Source organism: Lynx rufus, unplaced genomic scaffold, assembly GCF_022079265.1.
Source record: "Lynx rufus isolate CCGP_SWC_20201006 ecotype Redwood Valley unplaced genomic scaffold, mLynRuf1.p SCAF_1, whole genome shotgun sequence".
NCBI lineage: Eukaryota > Metazoa > Chordata > Mammalia > Carnivora > Felidae > Lynx > Lynx rufus.
In genome coordinates, this window is record NW_025814823.1 from 8,943,420 (window position 1) to 8,953,571 (window position 10,152).

Genomic DNA, 10,152 nt, shown 5'->3' on the forward strand with positions numbered 1-10,152 from the left:
GACAGGGGTCAGCCAGGTGCCACCAGCAGCCACAGCAGCTGTGTGGAATTAGCCGGTCTGAGATGATGAAGTGGACACAAAGAAGTCTAAAGTGAGGGACGAAGTGAGTGCTAATAGTCCCCGTCCCAGTGCTCACTGGGGCTGCCCATCTGGGTAGAGATGCTCCTTTTTGCCAAAGCCATTTGTGTTGGGTCTCTGTCACTTATATGCAAAAGACTCCCTATTAATACAGCTTTCCTACCCTCGGGGCTTTCTACCCTGGGCCACATGGGAAGAATTTAGAGACACCTTGGCAAAATATTGCCCCTCCAGGAAAGACAGAGACATGCCTGACGCCCATTAGCATGGAAAAGTCAGGCCTTTGGGCTTAGAGGATCTGACTGCTGGTTAGCTGACAGAGAATAAAATCAGAACTCTGCCAAATTTTCAGGAGACCTTTGAAACCGGCTATATCCACCACTGTGTTATGGTAGAAAGTGCTTCTGTTCCACCACAAACACAGTGCGCCTACCCTCAAGCAGACGCGTTGTCTTTCGCACAATGTACATCTTTGTAAGAATATGCAGCTGTAAGAAAATGGTGAGAGATGCCACACAGGTTTATGCCCATGTATGTTTATCATGGGGTTATTGGCAATAGCAAAAGACGAAAGTGCACAGAGGTCCAAATACAAATAATTGGTAAAATACACCCTGTTCCATTCATAAAATGAAACAGACTACTAAGCTGCCGTTAAGTATCATGTTTTCAAATGGTAGTTAATGGTGTGGGAAGTACTCAGATTATGAGAATGGGATAGAATGTTTTTGTCTGAAAAACTGTACATACACACACATACACCTATATTCACATATGTAAACATGTTATACATACATATCATAGATAATCAAGATGGAAACATGAAAATGTGGTCCCTAAGACTTTTAATTGTTTTGTATACTTACTTAACTCAATATTCCACGTCGAAAATTTATAAGAAACTCAGTAGCTGTTATTAAAAATCAGAACTGCAGCCCAGACATAAGATTCTGCCCCCAGCCCCATTTTCACCCCCAAATCTAGATAGTCAAAGAACACACACGCCTTCATTCTCAGCTCTCACTGATCTTTGTGGTTTGTCTAGAAGCCAGCGCGGGCCTGCCATTCAGCTATTGACAAGCGTTGCAGGCATTTAGTGCCGGGGAACCAGGGAACCAGGGCAGGAGCTCTGAGACGTTGATGATGCCTTGTCTTCTCCGTACATATTTAAAATAAAAATATTGAAATAAATTTGTGGAAGTCTAACCATTTCCATTTTTCCCCCTACTGCTGTGATTCCCTTCAATTTTTTTTTTTCCGTAACATCACATTTTTTTTCAAACGAAAACCTTTTGGAGCCCCTGTTTCACTAGAGCCCTAGGCTTGGGCTCGCTTTGCCAGGCCAGCCCTCCAGTACTGACGTAAGCTCTAATCTGAGCCCTGGCGAGGTCACCACTGAGAGAGGAATCTTCCTCACTCACCTTCCCAGTTTAAATTTGTTTCAAATGTGGAGGCCAATGGTATATATTTCCTATCGCGTTTCCAAAGTGTTTGGAAGTTTTTTTGTGCTCCGTGAAAAAGTTTTTAACTAATCTTCCATACTTTTGCTGTGTCCCTTAACATACAAATGCTATATCCTTTGACATCTAAACTTGGGAAACACATGAGGACATTCTGCATTATACAGTGTTATGGACAAATTGGGCCCCCCTAAAATTCTTGAGTTGAAGCCCTAAACTACAAATCCTCAAAATTTGGATTGTGGCCCGTATTTGGAGATGGGCCTTTAAGGAGGCGATTAAATTAAATGAGGTCCTAATCCAAAATGACTGGTATATTTATAAGAAAAGGAGATTAGAGAATACGGAGAGACACCAGGGAAGCGTGAGCCCAGAGGAGGGGCCATTTAAGGACACAGAGAGAAGACGGCCATCTACAAGCTTCAAAAGAAACTAAACTTGGACCCAAGTCACATGTCGGCCAAAGATGGCTGCACTCAGGCTAGTCAAGCAAAGGTTGGAGTGAGCCCCAGCGTGGCCAAGGAAGCCCACTGGAGGCACCGGCTGTTGTGAGGAGAATATAAGGCCCCAGATGGAAATCATGAACCAGATGATACTGTCAAGGAAAACTTAATTTTCTATATCATAACCAGAAAAATTAACCAACTCCCAGAAGCAGAAAGGAATCTACTTGAACATGGAAGAACGTATATTGGACACAATGCTGCTTCCTGTGGTCAAATAGCAAATAGGTTTTTGACACCTCTTAAGTGTGACACAGGCTCCTGTAGCTGCTGGCTTACCCGTGGCAGCGATCCCATTTTCGACCGCGCACACAGCTGATGAAGGCTTTGTAAGTCTACCTTTGGATACAGGGGACTTGAGCTGTGAAGCTTGTACCACAACACAGGGTGATTGGTTGGTCTTGTTTTTGGCGGTCTGTACTCTAGTTTCTTGGCTATACCTGTGAATGGAGGCCTAGCGGCCAGGTAGGAATCAGCCCTGACACCAGAGACAGGAAACAACTTACTAGATTAGAATTTCTAAGCCTGGCTTTAGAAAGGTGTTATTTCCCATTTTGCTCCAGACTTCGTTTGCAGCAGACCCTGGGTCTAGACGATACAAGCGAAGTATAAAGCCTCTTCAGTTACCTGGCCCTGGCTTAGAGATTCAGTGACTGTTAAATAAACGTGTACATGAAAGTAAAATTGTAATGTATGGGGAAAAAAAAAAAAAAAGAACAGGGGCACCTGGGTGGCTCAGACTGTTGAGTGTCCGACCGCAGCTCAGGTCATGATCTCACGGTCTGTGAGTTCGAGCCCCACGTCGGGCTCAGAGCCTAGAACCTGCTTCAGATTCTGTGTGTGTCTCTCTCTCTCTTCCCCTCCCCCACTCATGCTCTCTCTCTCTCTCTCAAATAAATAAATGTTAAAGAAAGAAAGAAAGAAAGAAAGAAAGAAAGAAAGAAAGAAAGAAAAAGACTAAACCCTCTGGACTCTCAGGCTCCAGAACTGTGAGAGAAAAAATCTCTGCTGTTTAAGCCACCCAGCCCATGGTATTTAATTATGGAAGCCCTAGCAAATTAGTATATGGTGGAAATCATATTTTTTTTAAGTTTGTTTATTTTGAGAGAGGGAGAGAAAAAGAGAGAGAGAGAGAGAGAGAGAGAGAGAGAGAAAGAGTTGGGGGGGGGGCAGAAAGAGAGGGAGAGAGAAAGAATCCCAAGCAGGCTCTGCACCATCAGCACAGAGCCCAATGTAGGGCTCAATCTTACAAACCGCGAGATCATGACCAGAGCTGAAATCAAGAGTCAAACGCTCAGCCGACTGAGCCGCCCAGGCTCCCCAGCGGAAATCATATTTTAAATGGAGACTGACTGTCAGAGCTGAAAAACACAAGACCTAAGCTCCACCAGAGCACACATCTGGTTTTACAGCAACAGGGCGACACCCTAGAGTCCCTGTGGTCCTGGGACCAAGTAGAGGCAGAGCCAGGGCCCCTGAGGGCTCTTCTCCACCTAAGACCGATGTCTCCATTTGCTCACTGGTCAATTCATTGCTAGTAAAGTGTTTCCCACAACTGCTCTCTCCCACTTGGCTCCTGAGCCCAGTGTGGACGACCGCTAAACCTTCAAGGTTCTCCCCGTCCTCCTTGTCTATATAACTTGCTGTCTCACAGCTGTGCTGCCCACACGAGCAGTCCATTTTCTCTCAGCGGATGTGAGCACTATGCTATGAGCTTCAGAAAACTGTGACTCCGTTGCTAGTCAACGTGTGACTTTGATCAAGTTCTTTCGTGTCTCAGGGTTCCCTTAAATGAGGGCAACGCTGTCTACCCTTGACTGATAATGTGAGGATTGAATGAGACGATGTGGGAAAGGCAGGCGATGGTCCACAGACACTAGCTCACCCCTATCCAGTGTCCTTTCCTCTATCCTCCTACTCTTCCTTCCTCTTGCCTTCTGACCTGAAGAAAAGGAATCAAAAAAAGGTCACGCACCCTCATACCCAGATTTCTGACTCTCTTCCGCTGCCCTTTCCATCTGTCTACTCAAGCAGCGAAGGTCTCCCTATAGATCTTAGGGTTCTGCGTGGCACCTGAGGGCAGTTCACCAGATCATCACTGTTTGTGAGGCTTAGCTAGTTTCTGCAGGAATTTGATCTGGCAGAAGCCATCTCTTTCTCTGGATTTCTAGGAAGGCATGCCATCGGGTGATAGGCCAGCTCCAGCCAAGCCTAGCACAGTGTGGTTCTTGCACTCTGGAAATGTTTATTGCTGATAAAGCTTCTTGCTGCATTAAGATAAAAAATTATGAGATCTCAAACATCCCAGAAGTCTCCACTTGATAAAGCAAAAGTAGAACTTTATGCGAAGACATTTTAAGCTTCTAACTAGCCTGCCCATAACCCTAGCCATCCCATTCCAGGCTTAAGCTACTCTCACCTCACAATCTTGGAATTAGGTCTCTATGTTTGCATCTCACACTGAACATTCCATCTAGGAGAGTGGGCTATCAAGGTAACAAACCCAGTGTAGTGAGTGGTAGAGACAGAGTTACTTGCGGGACTTTCAGTAGGTAATTGCCCTCTCTAGAACTTAGTTCCCTCCTCTTAAAAAAAAAAAAATAGGAAAGCTAATGAGCTGCTGTAAGAGCTGAGATAAAGCCTAAAAAGCCCCTATGCAGTGCCTAGTACATAATAATAATGACTGCATAAAGGCTGCCCATCATTGTTACTACTATCATTAATATTTTTCACCTAACACATGCTTCGCTGATAAAAGGAAATACAAATGGAATACCTTGATTAGTCCCTGGTTATTTTATTCTCTGACCACTAAGAGGCTTAGTGGAGGAAAAAAAGCCACAGGGGCAGTAGTATTTATAAAGGAAGGCCTTTTCCATATGAACCAGTGGTGTATCCCCAAGTTGACAAGCTGAAAGGAGTCGCCAACACGACCATCTGCAGAATTGTTATAATTCACAGCATGGGTAGCTCTGGGGCAGCTGAGGATGTTAACTGGAGCAGGGTTCCTCGCTCTCTCCACTGTTGACATTTGGGGCCAGATAATTCTCTGTCGCCTTGCACATTGTATCGTACAAAAGTCAGCAGGATCCCTGGCCTCTACCCACTAGATGCCAATCGCACCCTCCCACAACCCAGAATGTTTCCAGACATTGCCAAATGGCCTCTGGAAGGCAAAATCACCGCCCCCCAGCCCTCCCGGCTTTGAGAGCCACTGGCATAGAGGAACTCTGATGGTCTTTCACAGGGTGGTGAATATGGTCTCTTGGTGGAAAGAGAATACATGATTGCAACAAGCAGGGCTGAGATTCAGCTGGCTGGTACCAGTTCAACCGAACCACTGTTTACAGTCCAATCCTTATTGATTGATTGGTGTTTGTGCCATACTGGTTAGCAAACAGGCTTAATATAATTCCTACATTGTAGTGAACCTTAGGTTGAGGTTTCTCTAAAGGAGTAAAGGTTAGGGGCACCTGGGTGGCTCAGTCGGTTAAGCCTCTGACTTCGGCTCAGGTCATGGTCTCCCGGTTCGTGGGTTCGAGCCCCACATCGGGCTCCGTGCTGACAGCTCAGAGCCTGGAGCCTGCTTCAGATTCTGCGTCTCCCTCTCCCTCTGCCCCTTCCCTGCTTGTGCTCTCTCTTTCTCTCTCAAAATAAATAAACATTAAAAAATTAAAAAAAAAAGAAGTAAAGGTTAACGGAGATCCTAGCTGTTCATGTACTGAAGACAAAGTTCATTCAAAGAGCATCGTGGTGGCTAAAAGTCCTCAGATGGTTGTTATTCTACCTCAAAGCCTTCCAACAATGCCTCAATATGGTCTTTCCACTCATTGCTGTCTTCTTCCTCATCTTTCCCAACCATAGCACAGAATGGCATTTCAGACTGCTTGATGTTAATGATGACTACAGACTGCTTACCTGGTTCTGGAGTTTTGCAGAGCAGGTGTTAAGAGATGACTGTCTTCCAAATGTCTCTGGAAACAGAGATATACCATTTCTGATGATATATCCTTAGGCTCTAGGGTGACGCATGCATACCATGTTTCTCTACAGGATGGTTTCAGACTTTGGGTCCCAGAGAGCTTGCAGTGGAGATGGTGACCCTGCTATAAAACGAAAGATGTCCGGAAATGTTGCCACCGGTTTTGACCTATGTCCAGACACTTCTCCAATGTGGGGCAAGGGAGAGGGGGAACACAGGGAACGGCAGTACTAATGAATTCAGGACCAAGGGGAAGATAAAAGATCAATTAGGTTGAGGGACTCCCCGAGACCAGCCCATTTGCCAAATAAAATCACACAATTGCCACAGGCAACCACACAATTGCTGCAATGCTGTTAAAACCATTGGAATAATGGGCTACCCATGTGAGCCTTCCCAAAAAGACCAGTTTAGACAGAGGCATGGTTTTTGGTAAGAGCGCTGGACCACGGTTCTGGATGTGAGTAGGGGATTCAATGTCATTTATCATCCAGCCCCTTTGTCACTGAACAGGCTTATCAGTCTCTAGAAACAAAGCTCTAAAAGAATGTTAAAGGGAGTGGAGAAACAGGGGTACTAAAGTCCCCAATTCGCTCACGTCTACCACCAAGTCCGCTTCTCAGAGGCGCTTCTGGGTCTGTCCACCTGCGCTTCCCCACCTGGGACAGCTCCCCTCCCGGCCCACCTACCCAACACTCTACTCATTTACTACCTGCCGGGCTTGGAGGGCGTTACTTAACTTCTCTGGGCCTCGATTTCATTTCCCCTGAAATGGGAGAATAATCATTCCTGCTTCAGCATGTGGTGAATATCAAATGAGAATACATGCGTGAAGAGCGTGGCACATAGCAAGCCTGCAATAAATGTTACCTATTGTTATGAGACTTGTTATTCATCCTTCACATGTCCATATCCTCCAATAAACCTTTTTTGATGCTCCTAATTAGGTACACATGTTATCTTCAGGGGCTGCCAAAAAGCGTTCATGAGTACACCTCACGGGGGCACCTGGGTGGCCCAGTTGGTTGAGTGTCCAACTCTTGATTGCAGCTCGGGTTGTGATCCCAGGATACTGGGATTGAGCCCCGCATCAGGCTGTGTGCTGGGCCTGGAGTCTATTTGGGACTCTCCCCACCCTCTCTCTGCCCCTGCCTGCTCATACGCTCTCTCTTCTCTCCTTCTCAGAAAAAAAAAAAAAAAAAGAATAAAAGTATAGCTCACAGATTCTTAGTGCAGCCTCAGGATGTACCCACAAACAAGACCTGCCATGAATAAAACCTCAAAATTCTGGGCACAATTATTGATACAGTGGTAGGCATGAACCAAAAAAATAAAAAACAAAAAAGGCTATCCGAATAATTGAGGAGATTGCTGTGAGGACTGGGAGAAAAGGAGATCTCTTTTTACGAGATCTCATGTACTGAGGATGATGTTTTTCGGGAGTTAACCCGCCAGCAAGAGAGGCTGCATGAGAATGAAGATGACGCAAAGAAAAGCAAAGGTCCGAGGGAGATAGAGATAGGAGAAGGAGGGCAATAGGGACAGAGAGACTGGGTTACATTTTTGGGACCCTGGATCCAGCCAAGCCTGAAGACATGTGCCCGGGGTTGTAAAAAGACGTCAATAGCCTCTTTTTACCTCAACTAGCTTCAACGTGGTTTCTCTCATTTGTTAAGAGTCTTGATTAACACTGCATACTTCTCCATTCATGACACATATTACATTTCATCTTCAGTAATTGTTGAGTTGTCTATCTTCCCCCAGCTAGGCTGAAATTCCATAAAGGCAAGGCTCTGTCCTACCTGTCGCTGTTACGTAACTGAAAAGTTGAGGATCTGCCAGGTGTACATAGGGCTGAAGCTAGGTCCTCGAAGCCTGTCTTGTTCTCTCTGCCTCACATGTTTTCTCCCGGCTGTGTTTTCTGCCACATCTCTCCTTAAGAGGACTCTCGTAGGGGGGCGCCTGGGTGGCGCAGTCGGTTAAGCGTCCGACTTCAGCCAGGTCACGATCTCGCGGTCCGTGAGTTCGAGCCCCGCGTCAGGCTCTGGGCTGATGGCTCAGAACCTGGAGCCTGTTTCCGATTCTGTGTCTCCCTCTCTCTCTGCCCCTCCCCCGCTCATGCTCTGTCTCTCTCTGTCCCAAACGTTGAAAAAAAAAAAAGAGGACTCTCGTAGGGTCTGCTCGCATCACTTGCCTGAGCGTATGCACCCTTCACTGATTGCAGTGGAGTGGCATTCTCTTGTGGGCTAGCCTGGGTCACACGAATACCTCTGTGTGGCCTGGGGACAATGCGGGGAGAAGGCCGATTGGTGGTTCCACTAGTATCACAGAAATAACTAGGATCACTAGTTCCCAAAGGAAAGGAATGTGAGCAGACAAAAAAGAAACCGGTGTCCACTATCTATTCCTGCTCCCCTACTTGCTCAGATGTGTCCCAACCCATTCCCAGAGTGCCCAGAGGGGTCTATACCTTGCGTTCTTAATTGCCACATCTCCCATCTGGCCCCCAGGGAGCTCCCCAGCCACATCTGTCCTGTGCTCCAAGCTTGTCCCGGGTGGAGAAAATATGCCTAACGTCCAGTTGCGCTAATTCTGACACACAGCTGCACAAACCACACACCAGTGCTGCCCTGTGCTGCCACTGCATGGACAGACCTGTCATGTGTTGCCCCTTCTTTTAATTAGTCTCTTCTTCCATGAAACCCCGGGAACGAGACAGAAGGATACAATATGAACAACCCGCCTATCATGAGAAACGTCCTCCTTCTTTCATACTGGCTTTGAACCAAACTTGTGAACGTGCACTTTCTCTCCTTAGTCTGAGCTCCACCCCAGAAGCTTCCTTCGTCTCTCATGCCAATAGGCTTCAGGCGGACCAACCCCACTCTCCCACTAGATCAAGCTGGGTCACTGAGCATAGCATACAGCTGGGATCACTGCTGTGCTTTTGTCTTTTGTTTTTTTCAAGAGGAATTTCCAGAAGAATATTTTATTCTTACTAGATTTCCTATTTAAGTGTCTCTAGACAGATTTATTTGTTAGTTATCCTGAACAGCTTTTACCCCACCATTGAGCAACTGTCAGATTGGCTGGGTGGTGTTCTAATCCATTGTCACAGAAACAAAAAGTATCCATGTCTCTTCTTGGAATTTTCTTTCCTTGGGGAGGAGGGGGTAGCAGGGATGTTTTGATTTGTATATCTCTGTTCCCATGTAATAATCTTAAGTTTTTAAAACGCTGTCCATAAAACATTGATGTCACAGTTAATGTAACTGTTGACTTACTAATGGACTGTGGGCAGAACTGTTTTCAAGCCAAAGAGAAATACTTTGATTGACTCTACAGTGACCAAAGTATGTTTGCAGTGGTACCTGACCTGTCTCTACCAAAACTTTCTTCCCGTTCATGGGACATACTGTCAATGAAAGGGAACGATAATATGCAATTAGATGTTGGCAGATACTCTGGGCAGTATTTCAATACGCTTTTACACTCTTGCACCCATAATGAGCAAACGAGCATGTAGACTCACGTTGTGGCCAGGTGCCCATTCTCCCACCTAACATGTGTTCTCTTTTCCTGCCTTCCAACATATGTCATCACTACCCCCTAATCTGTACATCTTTCCTCCCAGTAGACCTCATTCAGTCCCATTCATTTCCAGCATTTCCATCTATCTGCCCATCGCAAATAACCGCTCAGGAAACAGCAACTCAGGAGCCCTGCCCTCCAACGTACACACACATTCCCTCACAATGAGCCAACCTTTCCAAACTGACATTAGCATTGTAACCAACATAAGGAAATGAAACAGGTAATTTAAAAATCCTTGTTTATCTCTTGCAATTACAACCCGTTGTTTTTCTGGTGTTGAAAATTACCTATAGGCAAAGAATCAAGGTCTAACGCAAATACTTGTCAGATTACACCAACGATAATTGAGAGAAATGGACATTAATTGTGACAGTAAATCTGTTGTATTGCTTTGTCTTGGGTAGCAGAGAGTATAACAAAACGGACATCTCCAGTTTTGCACATTCCTTCGTGTGTGGTACACACTTCGTAACAATGGACCGGTTCTCCTGGCCACAGGCTAGTGCCTGGGGAAAGGTGGGTTGCTGATCGATAC

The 10,152-nt window shown here is 45.8% G+C and overlaps 1 pseudogene; it reads left to right on the forward strand.

Annotated features, from left to right (window-relative positions):
* The first annotated feature begins 540 nt into the window (after positions 1 to 540).
* On the forward strand, positions 541 to 2,694 carry LOC124507119 (transmembrane protein 126A-like; annotated as a pseudogene).
* The last annotated feature ends 7,458 nt before the right edge of the window (positions 2,695 to 10,152 follow it).